We start from the raw sequence: 12,249 nt of genomic DNA, 5'->3' as shown, positions 1-12,249 counted from the left end.
CTTTGCAATAAGAGCTGTGCCCATGCACTTGGCCAATAAGATGAGGTCCCCCTGGTGAAGGCAGGAAAAGACTCTAAATAGTCAGTGACTCACTGCCTTGAAATGTTTGGCTTCCTGTGTCAGAAACAAGAATTCAAATATGGCTTCTGATAAGGATGTATGTGCTGCTGGTTAGAAATTACAGTTTTATCCTATACATCCTGTATTCAGCACTCCATGTGCTGCTGTGTTTTCTCCTCATGTTCAGTTTTTGACTCAATGTCTCTCGTAACTCCCTAGCTCTGAAGCCATTTTGGGAGTGTGTCAGAGAGGTGCAGCAGGCGAGGCAGCAGCAGTCAACACAGAGCCCATTACTTGGCAGAGAGGACTTACCATCCCTCGCAAACGACGAGACTGTGCACATCCCAGAGTCCCTCTCATTATGTTTGCTAAGAGCCCATCATGCCAGAGTGGACAGGTTAAAACGCTGACCTGCAGGGCTTGTTTGCTGAGCACTTGGAATTTTTTTCCTCACTTTTTAGTTTTCAGTGCCTGTGTCTGTGGCCGCTAGTGGCACATCAAGCCTGGATGAAGAGGTCTTCTCTACAGCTCTCCAGTCAAACGGCAATGATTGTGCTCCAGGGGAGACAGAAAATTGCATCTGCGTTTTGGAGTGGAGTGCCGTAATGAGGCTAAGAGGAAAGCATGGTATAAACAGGGTGCAGTCCTGAATATCTTTTTATACCGGGAGATGGTGTTGCCATGTTGAGACACACATTTTACTTCATTTAAAAAACAAGAAGCAGAAGAGAATGTATGCTGCAAAATGTAGCACAGTAAATACGGTTTGAATTGTAATTACGATGCTGCAGAATGGAGGAAGGTGCTTTTCCCCAATGTGCATGAATTAAATTGTACTTAATGGTCCATAATTTTTTCCAAAACCATAGCGAGCTAAATACGGAAACATTACATTATAATGGGGTAAGTGGAGTGCTATATGATACAGGAAGGGAGTGTAATTGAGAGGCTGAGTGGCTATACCTCTGGAGTCATTACCCAGAAGAGATTAGGGAGCCTATATGCTGCCCCTTTGCATGAAATGCTAATGAAATGTCCTTCAAACCATACCAGCAAACGGCTGGATCACAAATAGGAATAGAGGGCGGCGTTTGCTAGGCCTTGATTGAGTAGGGAAGGATAGGAAGAGAGACACATGGGGCTGAAAGGGGAGATCGTTGAAGGGAGGGTGGCAGAGCGAGAAAGAGTTGGACGGAATGTCCATTGGCTTTTTTAATTCAAGTGTCCTGTTGCATCATTAGATCAGGGGTGTTTACTGTGTGCCTTTATTTATTCAGCTCTGGGCCCTGAATAATGGAGCACACACTCAGGAGATTTCCTGTCAGCAGAGACAACCAGCCGCGCTCCAGTGGTGGAAGAAGTATTGAGATATTTCACTTTTTCTACAACAAGTTTTTAACTGGTTATGAAACAGTCTCAATTTAATGTTGATGCATTAAACAAAGGTAAAGAATCAACAAGAACGTTGGCTATTTCTATACAAATAAGAATTATTGAGTTTTTGTTACCTTATATTGAGCTGTTTTTATCTACAGATGCCGCGGGTTGTGTTCTGTGGAGCCGCCATGTTAAATAGTTTTAAAGCCACCGTAGTTTTTCCTACACACTTCACAGCCATCTTTCATCAGGGTTATCAAATACAGACAAAAACCATTTTCAGTAAGATGCAATCTGCAACTTCAATGCTAGTTGCCACTAAATCCTACACATTGGTGCCTTAAGTAAAAATACCACTCTATAAAAATAGTCCAAGTGAAATCGTATTGATCATTTTGCTTGAGTGAAAGAACAGCATCAATGGTGTTATATCACTGGATTATTATTTTTACTTAATGCATTAAAGTGCACTGTAATGTTTGAGCTGGTTGAGGTAGAGAAAAATGTAACTTTATGTACGTTAATATATAACAATGCATCATTTTTTATAACCTTTTCATATGTACAATCTTAATCTTCAGAGTAACTCTAGCAGTAGCTGTCAGATAAATGTTGTGCAGTAAAAAGTCCAATATTTCTCTCTGAAGTGTTGTGGAGCAGAAGTATAAAATAGCTTGAAATGGAAGTACTCAAGTAAAGTGTACTTTTTTTATATTCCACCACTCACTCTGTGTGTTTGCTAATGTAATGCAGTCTACACCTCTTCGATTAACGGACACGTCGATGCTCTCTTCTGCTGATTCTAAATTTAGTCATTCTCTTAGCACGCCTCGATTCATTAGCTGGTTGACTATCAGATACAGGGATGAGGTCATCCCCCCTGAGCATCGCTTCTTCTCATAGTCCTCTGAACTCTGGCCTTTACAGTGCCAGCCAAAACAAAACCTGACTGCCCTGATTGCATAAGGCACACACCTCACAGATGAATGCACTGCTGTGACTCCAATATGAGTAAGAGGATTTTATAAACAGGTTTTAGACTTTTCCCTATCTAATCATTCGTAGCTCTATCCTGCCAGCATGTGGTTTGTTCAATCCTACGATGCACTAGCGGGAAGTCAGCCCAAAAAGCCAATTCAGCAGCAGATCCAGGCAGACAGACAGACAGCACCGTGTTAAGCTGGACCTGGCCTTTGCAGTTGTTATATAATGGCTGCTGATGCTGATGGCAATGTATGATGGAGTGAATGAGTCAGTTACTTTGGAGATGTATCTATTATTCAGGTGCAGGTTCGCCCTCCGGTGCTAATTCTCATGTGCCCATCTTCTATCCAAGACCGGACACTCACTCAGAGGTACAGCCTGAGAACAAGCATCAGAGGGGAAAGAGCTCACTTTGGTGGAGCAGCACTGCTCCAGTGGAGCACAGTTCAGTTTCAAATTCAGGAATATTTAAACTTTAAGATGCCAAATATACCAGAAAATATATGGTTATAGGCCGTTTTCACAGCAGACATTTTGACCTTTTGTCATAGTCTGAATAACATAGGTGTTACTAATAACAATAAAGAGCCTCAGTAACTGCTGACAGCATGACAGCATGCACAATACCAGGACCCTGAAACTGGAGCGGCTAATTTAAATTCACCCATAATTCATTTATCAAAAATGAATTCCAATAAAAGGACCTTTTACTTAGTTAGTTCTTTATTTAAAATATATTTTTCAAGAGAGATTAACAGTATGAGAACAAGAACAAGCAAACACAGCTTTATCCTTTAATCTTTAGTCACTCATTTCAATGGTTTTACTATTTCTCCATTTTATTCTCAGCTCAGCTGAGTCAGCTAACAATACTATCAAGAAACTGGAGACACACTTCTAAACTTGGCTTTCTTTTTTGTTATTGGAAAAGAGATCAGTGAATACTGAGCTCTATAAATCATTGTAGGCTTTAAATCTGAGACTGTTGAAAGTGTTTTTAATTAATCCAGGATGTCAACCAGTTATCTGAAATATAGCTGAATGAAATACTATGTTTTTCCTTTGTGATTCCATGTGCTTTATAGTGTAATATCTTAATAAACTGTACATAGAATTCCTCCATCTTCTGCAAAACAGTGAGCGTGTGGGCTGTGCACTGCTTTCCTGTTGTTGTCACTCTAAAGGGACTATGTTGCTAATGTATTTTTATCCCAGTGCCCTGTGGTGGAAAGTAACTAAATATGTCCCAAGATGCACTGTTCTTATGTATGTTACTCTTCACACCCTTCATATTGCACTTTTGACTCCACTATATTTATTTGACTGGAGTTAAAACTGTGGTTGTGGGCCATAAAAATCAGAAAATGCTACAACTTTTGCCACTATAAGCAACACATTACATGTAGTCATATAATCCATCATCGATTACAGCAGCACTGACTTGTATTTTGAATGCAGGACTTTTGTTTGTTATAGAATATTTTAACCCTGTGGTAGCTATTGCAAATTTGAGTTCTTTCACCACTGTTTTGTTTCTCATTGAGTTTAATTCTGTGTGAAATGTGCTTTGAATATATACAAATAAAGGTGACTTGACTTAGCCACTGCCTGTACCTTTTGTTCCTCTCTTTCATACTTTATTCAGTGATTAAATTGAGGTTGTTCTGGCCTTCAGAGGTACTGGGTAACTCATATAAAGCCACAATGCTACTGCAATGCTGTTACCATGAGATTTGGTGCCTGACATCTGTGTCATCATAATGGCTATCCAGGGTCATCCTACACATTGCAACCAAAATAGCTGCAATGAAGAGAAAACACCAGAGATCCTGAGAAGAAGAGCGCTGGTTTAAATTAAACAGATTTGTTTCATGCCTGTGTCAGTCTGTAATAATCTTGGGCTTTGGGAACAGCCTTGTGGCAAGCTTTAAGGGATTTGAAAGACTTCTCTTGCTGTTGCCTCAATTAATCACAGCTCTCTGCTCTCTGTAGTGTGTGGACGTTTTCTGGGGTTTAATGCAGGGTCATTATTACAATTCCATCCTGTTTCTGCTGTCATTGTCACAGAGCTGTGTACTCGCTGACAAGTACAAATAAAACTCTTCCTCTTACACAAACATACTAGGGATGTAACAATGTACTCAATTTAACAATTTGATACAATTTACAATATTGTTATTATGTTTATATTTCTCATGTTTTTTTTAACAAAATGACATTGAAGACAAATTATGACCGAAAAAGATTTTCTCAGGCAAAAATCTGCAAAATGTATTTATCAAATTATAGAATCCTTTCTGTCTTTATGATACCACAATTGATATCAGGATTATACAATTTCTTTATCTTACCAATTGGAATCTTCACATATTTGTGTTGCGATTTAACCGTCTCACAGTTTATAATATAATATAATATAATATAATATAATATAATATATCTTTACATTCCTGAAACACAGTAAAATAAATCAGGATTCTTAAAGGATGTCCTCTTTGTAACATCTTACTTCTGAGTTTATTTTTTAATTTTATTCAGCTGAAACACAGAAAGAAACATTCCATATTTTCCTTGTGTTGTCATAAATAGAAATCCTGTAGTTTAAAACATTTGTCCATTTGACTAATCTGCTTTCCCCTAATGAACACACAATATTTATTTTCCTGTCCCTGAGTACTGCATTAAAGTGTTATTATTCTGCAATCTGTAGGGTTAATCAAGAATTGAGTAGGAATTTTATTTTGTTGATAATAAAGTATTTAAAAGTTTGAAAAACATTTTACAATTATAATGATTCATCAAATATAACAACATATTGTAACGCTGTGAAACAACATTCAGTCACACATTGACAGAGAAGAGATGATGTAACTGATTGTGTGAATAGAGGTCAATAAAGCCATAAGAAAGCAGATGTATTTACACAGGTGATACTTTTTTACTTGTTCCAGGTATATTTGAACTGGTGCCAGTTATAACACAGAGATTACTGTCAGAATCAATGCTTTTCTTGTATTTTATTGATATATGATGTTTGGAGTTCTTATTTTTTTATGAATTACCATAATGTGGACAGACATGTTTCCTGAGGAAGAGCATATGTGGTCAACCTGCAAAGGTTTTGAGAATGTATGCCTCGATTATTGCTGCATTGGGCTGGAGGAAATATACTCTGGCTTTCTGGAGAGTTAGCTTAGCTCCAAAATGTCAAACTATTGCTTTTTTCCAGGTTTTGCAGTCTGCAGGTAAAAATAAAAGTTAGTCCCTGACTGTGTTTCTGAGTTAATATCCAGTACTGTAAACTGCGCGGCTGTGGCAGAAGTCAAAATGTGTTTTATGCTGTTGAACCACTGTATCTGAGTCCAACTAGCTTGAAGGCTGCTTGGCTGATTTCCAGTTTCTCACCCTTCTGAATGCCGACAGCTGGCTTGCATTATTAACTGTGCAGCATCTGTCTGGATTTCACAACATCAACATCCCCTCCTCCTACTCCTCTTCCTCCTCCCTGCTCTGCCTGCAGAACTCAGCTATCTCTGGCTCTAATGAGGTCAGAAGACATGAGCAAGATTGCAGTGGAGAGAAAAGACTAAGATGAGGGCTGAGCATAAAAATGCTACTCTGCTGTATCGCACTGGTATTTGGCCGCAGTCCTCACCTGGTGCTGGTTTTCATTGCAGCTGCCTCACTGGAGCCGGCTTATAGAGGGAAGACCACCAGCAGCACTTTGTGTCCTGATAGGACGACATTTGATTTGACTTTATATGAGTATAAAGCTCACAAATTGTACTAAAGACATGGCAAGTTGTTGCGTCAATGTTTCACTTTTGTAATGTTCTCATAAATATGTATGATCATGACTATTTCTGTCACCTAATGTTCATTTGAACAGTTAGAGTGAGTAATTCTTTTTCATCGGCTGTCAAACCACAGAGAATAGGTTGTGGAGCATGAGCCAGTGTGATATTAACACACAATAACCTTTTATTTCACTAATCACTCTGTGGCCTTTACTGAAAGAAATTACTAATGTCATTGAACAGCCATGCATGACAAGATATTACCATATAAAATTCAGTTTTAACTTGTTGTTTTCTCTCATTAATGACAATTAATGAATAATGTGTTGCTGGGAGTGAAATAGGATGATTCCAGTCTCACAAGAAAGGAGAGATTGTTGCAATGTAAATGTTTGTAATTATTTATCTCTTTACTTTTAAACATTCATTTTAGGTGAATTAGCATTTCAAATACTTATTTTTCACAATCCAGGGAACCTCAAGTTCAAACAGACAAAAATGTACAATTTTTGGCCTTTGACTTTTAGCTTGCTAGCAGCGTTGCTCTAGGGATTGCAATGTTAGTCGGTCGATCCCCCACTTTGGTCCCAACTGAAATGTTTTAACAACTCTTGAATGATTGCCATTCAATTTTATACAGACATTATTGATCCCCAGAGGATTCATCTTAATGATTTTGTTGATTCCCTGAGTTTTTCTCCAGGTGCACCATGAGGTTCACATTTGTTGTTTTGACCTTTGACAAGAAATGCAAACTTTAAGGAATGGATTGTGCTGACATTTGTACAACACTTCATCAAGGCGAAGAAATACCTTTTCACCGAGTACTTTGATTTATGCTAAATACTTGCAATACAAACTGCATCTAAATATTTTAAATGTTGTCCCCTTTTGTCACTAAGTTATTTTTATTGCTTTTTTCCTGAAAGAGCCGTTACAGCCTTATGGATTATTGTAATCCCATATATTAACATTAATCATTTTTCTGCAGGAAGGAGAGAGGCACGTTAAAAACCGTATAGCAGAGGATGCGATCCAGGGTGCGACCTCTGGGTTATGGCCCAGCACCTTCCGTGCACCACTCTGCTGTAAGCCCCAAGATGGAATCGAACCACACAATCCCTGGCTCTAGGAGCAGTGCCTTATCCATTAGCCACTGGGCTTGATGACCTTGAAAAGGCAGTTGTAAAGACATAAAGTGAGTTCCACTGCAACACAACAACATGGGAAGCTGGCTGCACAATATGTGGCTTTGAATAATATGACAATGGCCCCTGATGCTACTGTGGCAGTGAAAGAAAAAACAGAAAGAGGAGGGGGACAGAGGTGGAGTAAAGCTTTGACATGAAGGAGAACAGCAGAAAAAGTGTGGTATAGTGCCAAAATGTGTCCAGAAAAACAGGAGCTTCTTGATTACGTCAGTTGGGCTCAAAGATGGTAGAAGTAACAAGGAGCTTCTTGATTGCAGTCACACTCAATTGCCCGACTTGGTGATAGAGGCCACAGGACGAGGATCATTACCTCTGGATGGACTGTACTGTTGAGACGTTGAAAGTGACTTAAAATATGGGTTTAATAAATGCCATCCTTTCATCGTGTCAGTTAGTAGCAGAAAAGACCTCTTCGCTGCCTGCAAGGGACTGAAAGCAGAGGATGGTTTTGATCCATTGACCTCTGGGTTATTGGCCCAGCATGCTTCCGCTGCACCATTCTGCTGTCCACAACCACAGCCAGGACTCATATGCAGTCCCTGGCTTACAGGGCCTCTGTCGCTTCACAGGGATCAAAATGAAGAGTTCAGTCGTGGTTTTGACAGAGTATAGTATATAATTTATATTTATAAAGTTAAGTATTTACTGATCTCTCTTCCATAAAGTATATATTTTATCTTGTTTGTTGGAGTAAAATGTACCTTTAGTCAGGCCAGAAATTTCATAATTTTAGGCGCAAGGCCTTTGGTGTTGTCAATGTTTATCAGTGAAATAAATAAATAAATGAAAGCAGAGGAAATCTATTAAAGTAATGTTAATGTTTTAACAAAGCCAGCTACCAGTGTTATACATTATATACACTGATTGATACATTGATACATTGATACATTGATTTGATAGCTAGCTAGCAAGCGTTAGCTAACGTTATGTTTGTTAACATACCCACTGCTAGTTACCTGCGCAGCGTTTTACTTGATGTTGCCCAATAAGAATCTCATTAAAAGACACTGGTGTGTAAAAACCATATAGAGAGGAAAATGCCATAGCCGTGGCGGACGTTAACATTGACATTAAATACATTGGCCCATAGAAGGGAGCAAACAGGACCACATGGAAACATCAACCCTGTACATATTCTTTACTCTCGTAATAAACTGCTCCATGAATTGGCAGACTGAAATGGATTTAATATTTATGTTGGACAGCCACTGTTTTAAATAATCTTGGGATTTCTGTTTCTGTATGCACAAATGATAAAAACAAATCAAAGGGGGAAGAATGAGTTCATTTGTTATGTAACTAGATATTTTCTCTGAAGAGAGAAAGAATAATCCTCTTCTGGAAAACAAAAAAGTTTACAGATTAGACCCACTCCCAAAATGGATAAACCAAAAACTAAAAGGCGGACTTAGTGAAGACACAACCGGGCTCAACTGTGCTGTCATTTCGGGCAAATGCTCGCTGACAGGAAATGGACTTCTGTCAACAGCCTCTGAGTGCTCATATTTCTGGTGGATATTGTAACATCTAATACTGCTGAGTTCACACTCGCTGTATGATGGGTAACCTGCAGAGGGGAGGGGGAGGGGATGGCCTCAGCCTTGGTTCTGCTTGATGATACAGCCATTAATCAGATGACTGACTGCACTGATTAGTTTCTGTGAAAATTACACTGCGGCTGTGGGACATCCTCTGAGGTTGCTGTTCATCATTAAGTGTAGGTTTTTACAGAAATACCAACATCCAAACGCAAAAGCTTTTTTACTGCATGAAAGATTAACATTAAATTGTGAATTAAAGGTCCAGTGTGTAGGATTTATTTAATGCAGAGAAGAATACCACCTCTCCACTAATACAGTTTTAGTGAAAACAAAGGGGATGTTTGCGCCAGGTCTGATGTATGGACTGAATTATACTGTACAGGTGTCCCCCTGCTGTGTTTCTGGTCCACCTGATTCTTGTCCAGTGGTTCTGAGCTGTGTGTCCTTCTGACAGATGAAGGTTGTTTCTTGCTAAAGCAGCAAAGCCCCTGTAGGCCATTTGTGACTCAACCAAGGACATTTCACCTCACTGCACCACCAGCCAGATGCTGAATGTAACTGAAAGGTCTTCATCATGGACACCGTCCCTTCTGGAAAGTAAGAGTCACAAAATGTTTCAAGAGGGACGGAGGGAAGAGTTTTACTTTTACCTGTAAACTGATGTTTTTGTGTATATGTATAAGTCATTCCGAATGAAGTTGCAATAATCAGAAATTCTTAAATGAATCAGTCAAATTACATGAAATTATTCATAGTCAGTGAGTAAATAAAAAACTGTGACTTGGAGGGGAGTCATGATGTTCTCACAATAAAAAGTGTGACACCGAAAAGAGTCATTGAGCATCTGTGGGCTTGAGGCGGCGCGTTGTATTTTTCAAGTCAGTAATTAAGTGGTGAAAAGTTATATTTTACTTGAATCACTACAAATCAGAGTATCCTGAAAAAGAAAATATACAATCTGTGTAGCATATTATAGAAGAGATAAATACAAATGATACTGTAGAATCAGCCTCAAATGCCTGCAAGAGGCCATGTTATCCTCAGTTTTTATTTTTGTTACAGTCTTGGCTCCTTTTTTTGAGGTTCAGTGTTATTATGCGTCCCTAGGCAGACAGTGGCCCGGAGCGTTGGCGCTCATCAGTGACTCAGTGTGTGTGCAGAGGATGACAGTGCCAACCTGGAGCCAACAGAGAGTGCTAATTGTGTCTGTTTGGACTCCAAAGCATGACTCTGGGAAATCAAACCAGTTACAATCACTAGTTAGTGTAATCTTTGGCTACCTACAGAGGACAGGTTGTCCCAGGACTCCCAGCAAGCTATCTCAAATTGTACTTATGATCTTTATTGTTTAAGTCAGCTCTAAAAAAGATTTCAATAATTCATTGTATCTTAAATAAATTGTTTTATTGGGTGTTTGTCTGAAATGATGTTGTTTCCTCAGAGCTGCAGAATAAATAAACCAGTCATGCTAAAATATATTATGATCTACATGCTCTAATAACTCTTACCGAGCTAGTGGAGCGTGCAGATCAACATTTGGTGACACTCTTACTCTCCATCTTTGTAGATTTAAAGAGACTCAACACACCCTGAGACATCGCTGCCCTTTCCTCGAAGTCCTTGAAGCTGCGTTTACTTGAATAAAATTCTGCATAATTTGTGATTAGCAGTGAAGCTGAGATATGTGAGGATGTCGCTCCAAGGGTTTTCCCAGCTCAGATAGGTGGTGAGGTGCGTGATGGGGTGTTAGTAATCAGTTTGATGTGACCTTCCAGGTGGATGTTGTTCTCTGTGGGACTGTAGGACTGCAGCAGAGCTAATTTACCTCAGGTACTGACTTCCCACGTTGTATAAATATTGACCACTATGACAGATCACAGATCCTCTGTATGTATAAGTCTAAATACCGGTACATTAAGAAAAATATGCAATACAAATAAAACTATGTGGCATTATTATTAAAAGTAATGTGCATACTCAATTGCTGGGATATATGAATATGAGTATGTCAGTCATGGGAGCGATGAAGCCCTGAGTGAAACAAGTCAACTCTGTATGAAATGATGCAAAAGGATTTTCACAGATCAACTCAGCCCTAAGGGTTTGACGTCAGCCCAAATAAGATCTCTACTAGAACAGTGAGTTTTTGTGTCTGCATGAGTGTGTGCACGCTGCCTCCTGCGTCAGACTGCTGAACTGACATGCTCTGACAGAAAGACAAATAGAGGCAAATACATTGTTTTTGTTTCGGTCCCATATTGCTTTTGCCCCAGACACATTCGTCTTAAAAATGTAAGGAATTTGCCTTGACTATTGATTAACCTATTTCTAGTGTTCCAGAGTAATTGCCCGCAGTGTGTGCATTTGAATGAGGCTTTTTAGTGTGAAACTAAAATTTAATGGTCATGATGATATCATCTGTCATCGTTATGATCAATAAAGAAATGCTGTTAAAAGCCCTGCTCTCTGGGCATGGATCAGTGTTGATGTGCAGAATAAGGAGGATATTTTCTGGGATTTCAGGTTCTGCAGTTATTTGTTAAATGTGGGAGCTCCCCCTACTGATGAGATCTCAGTTCACAACGGTAAACAATATTAGATCAGCAGCTGCAATTGAGCATGAATCAGCCCACCTGTGTTCAGTTAAATAGGAGAAAAGGAAACCGAACTAATATGGTTGCAAAACACACTGAACACTACTCCTAATGGCTGGTGATACCCACAGTGTGTGAGTGTGTGTGTGTGTTTCTGCCCTGAGGTTGATGCACTGTTATCTGCTGTGGGTGGATAGGATGGGTCGGTGAATGGGGGTGCAGGTTGGGGGTGGGGATGGGGGGTGGCGGGGGGTGGGGCCAGGCAAGAAAGGCTGAATCGGAGGTTGCCATAGAAACCATTGTATTTCCCTCCCCTGTGATTGGTGCTGCTGGCCGGGCAGTCATAGCTATTTTCTGTCATATCAACACCTCAAGACACGAGCGCAGTCACAGGACACAGCAAGACACAGACACACACAACACACACACACACCACACACACAACAACAACAAACACACCAACAACTACAAACACCTGAAATACATAGAGCCTTAGGAAGAGGGTGGGGAGCCATTAAATACTGAACACAAAACAAAGGGACTACTTCTTATCTATTTTCCATCTGATCCAGGTTCCTATTCAGTAACCAGCTCCTACTTATCATCCATCGGTTGGTATGTGACTGTAAAAAATGAAGTGAATACAATAAAGCATTTCACGGATCATATTATATAAGGCCACAGG

The sequence above is a fragment of the Morone saxatilis genome, unplaced genomic scaffold, assembly GCF_004916995.1.
Source record: "Morone saxatilis isolate NCDOM2014 unplaced genomic scaffold, NCSU_SB_2.0 Contig15, whole genome shotgun sequence".
Lineage (NCBI taxonomy): Eukaryota > Metazoa > Chordata > Actinopteri > Moronidae > Morone > Morone saxatilis.
This window is presented reverse-complemented; position numbering follows the sequence as displayed.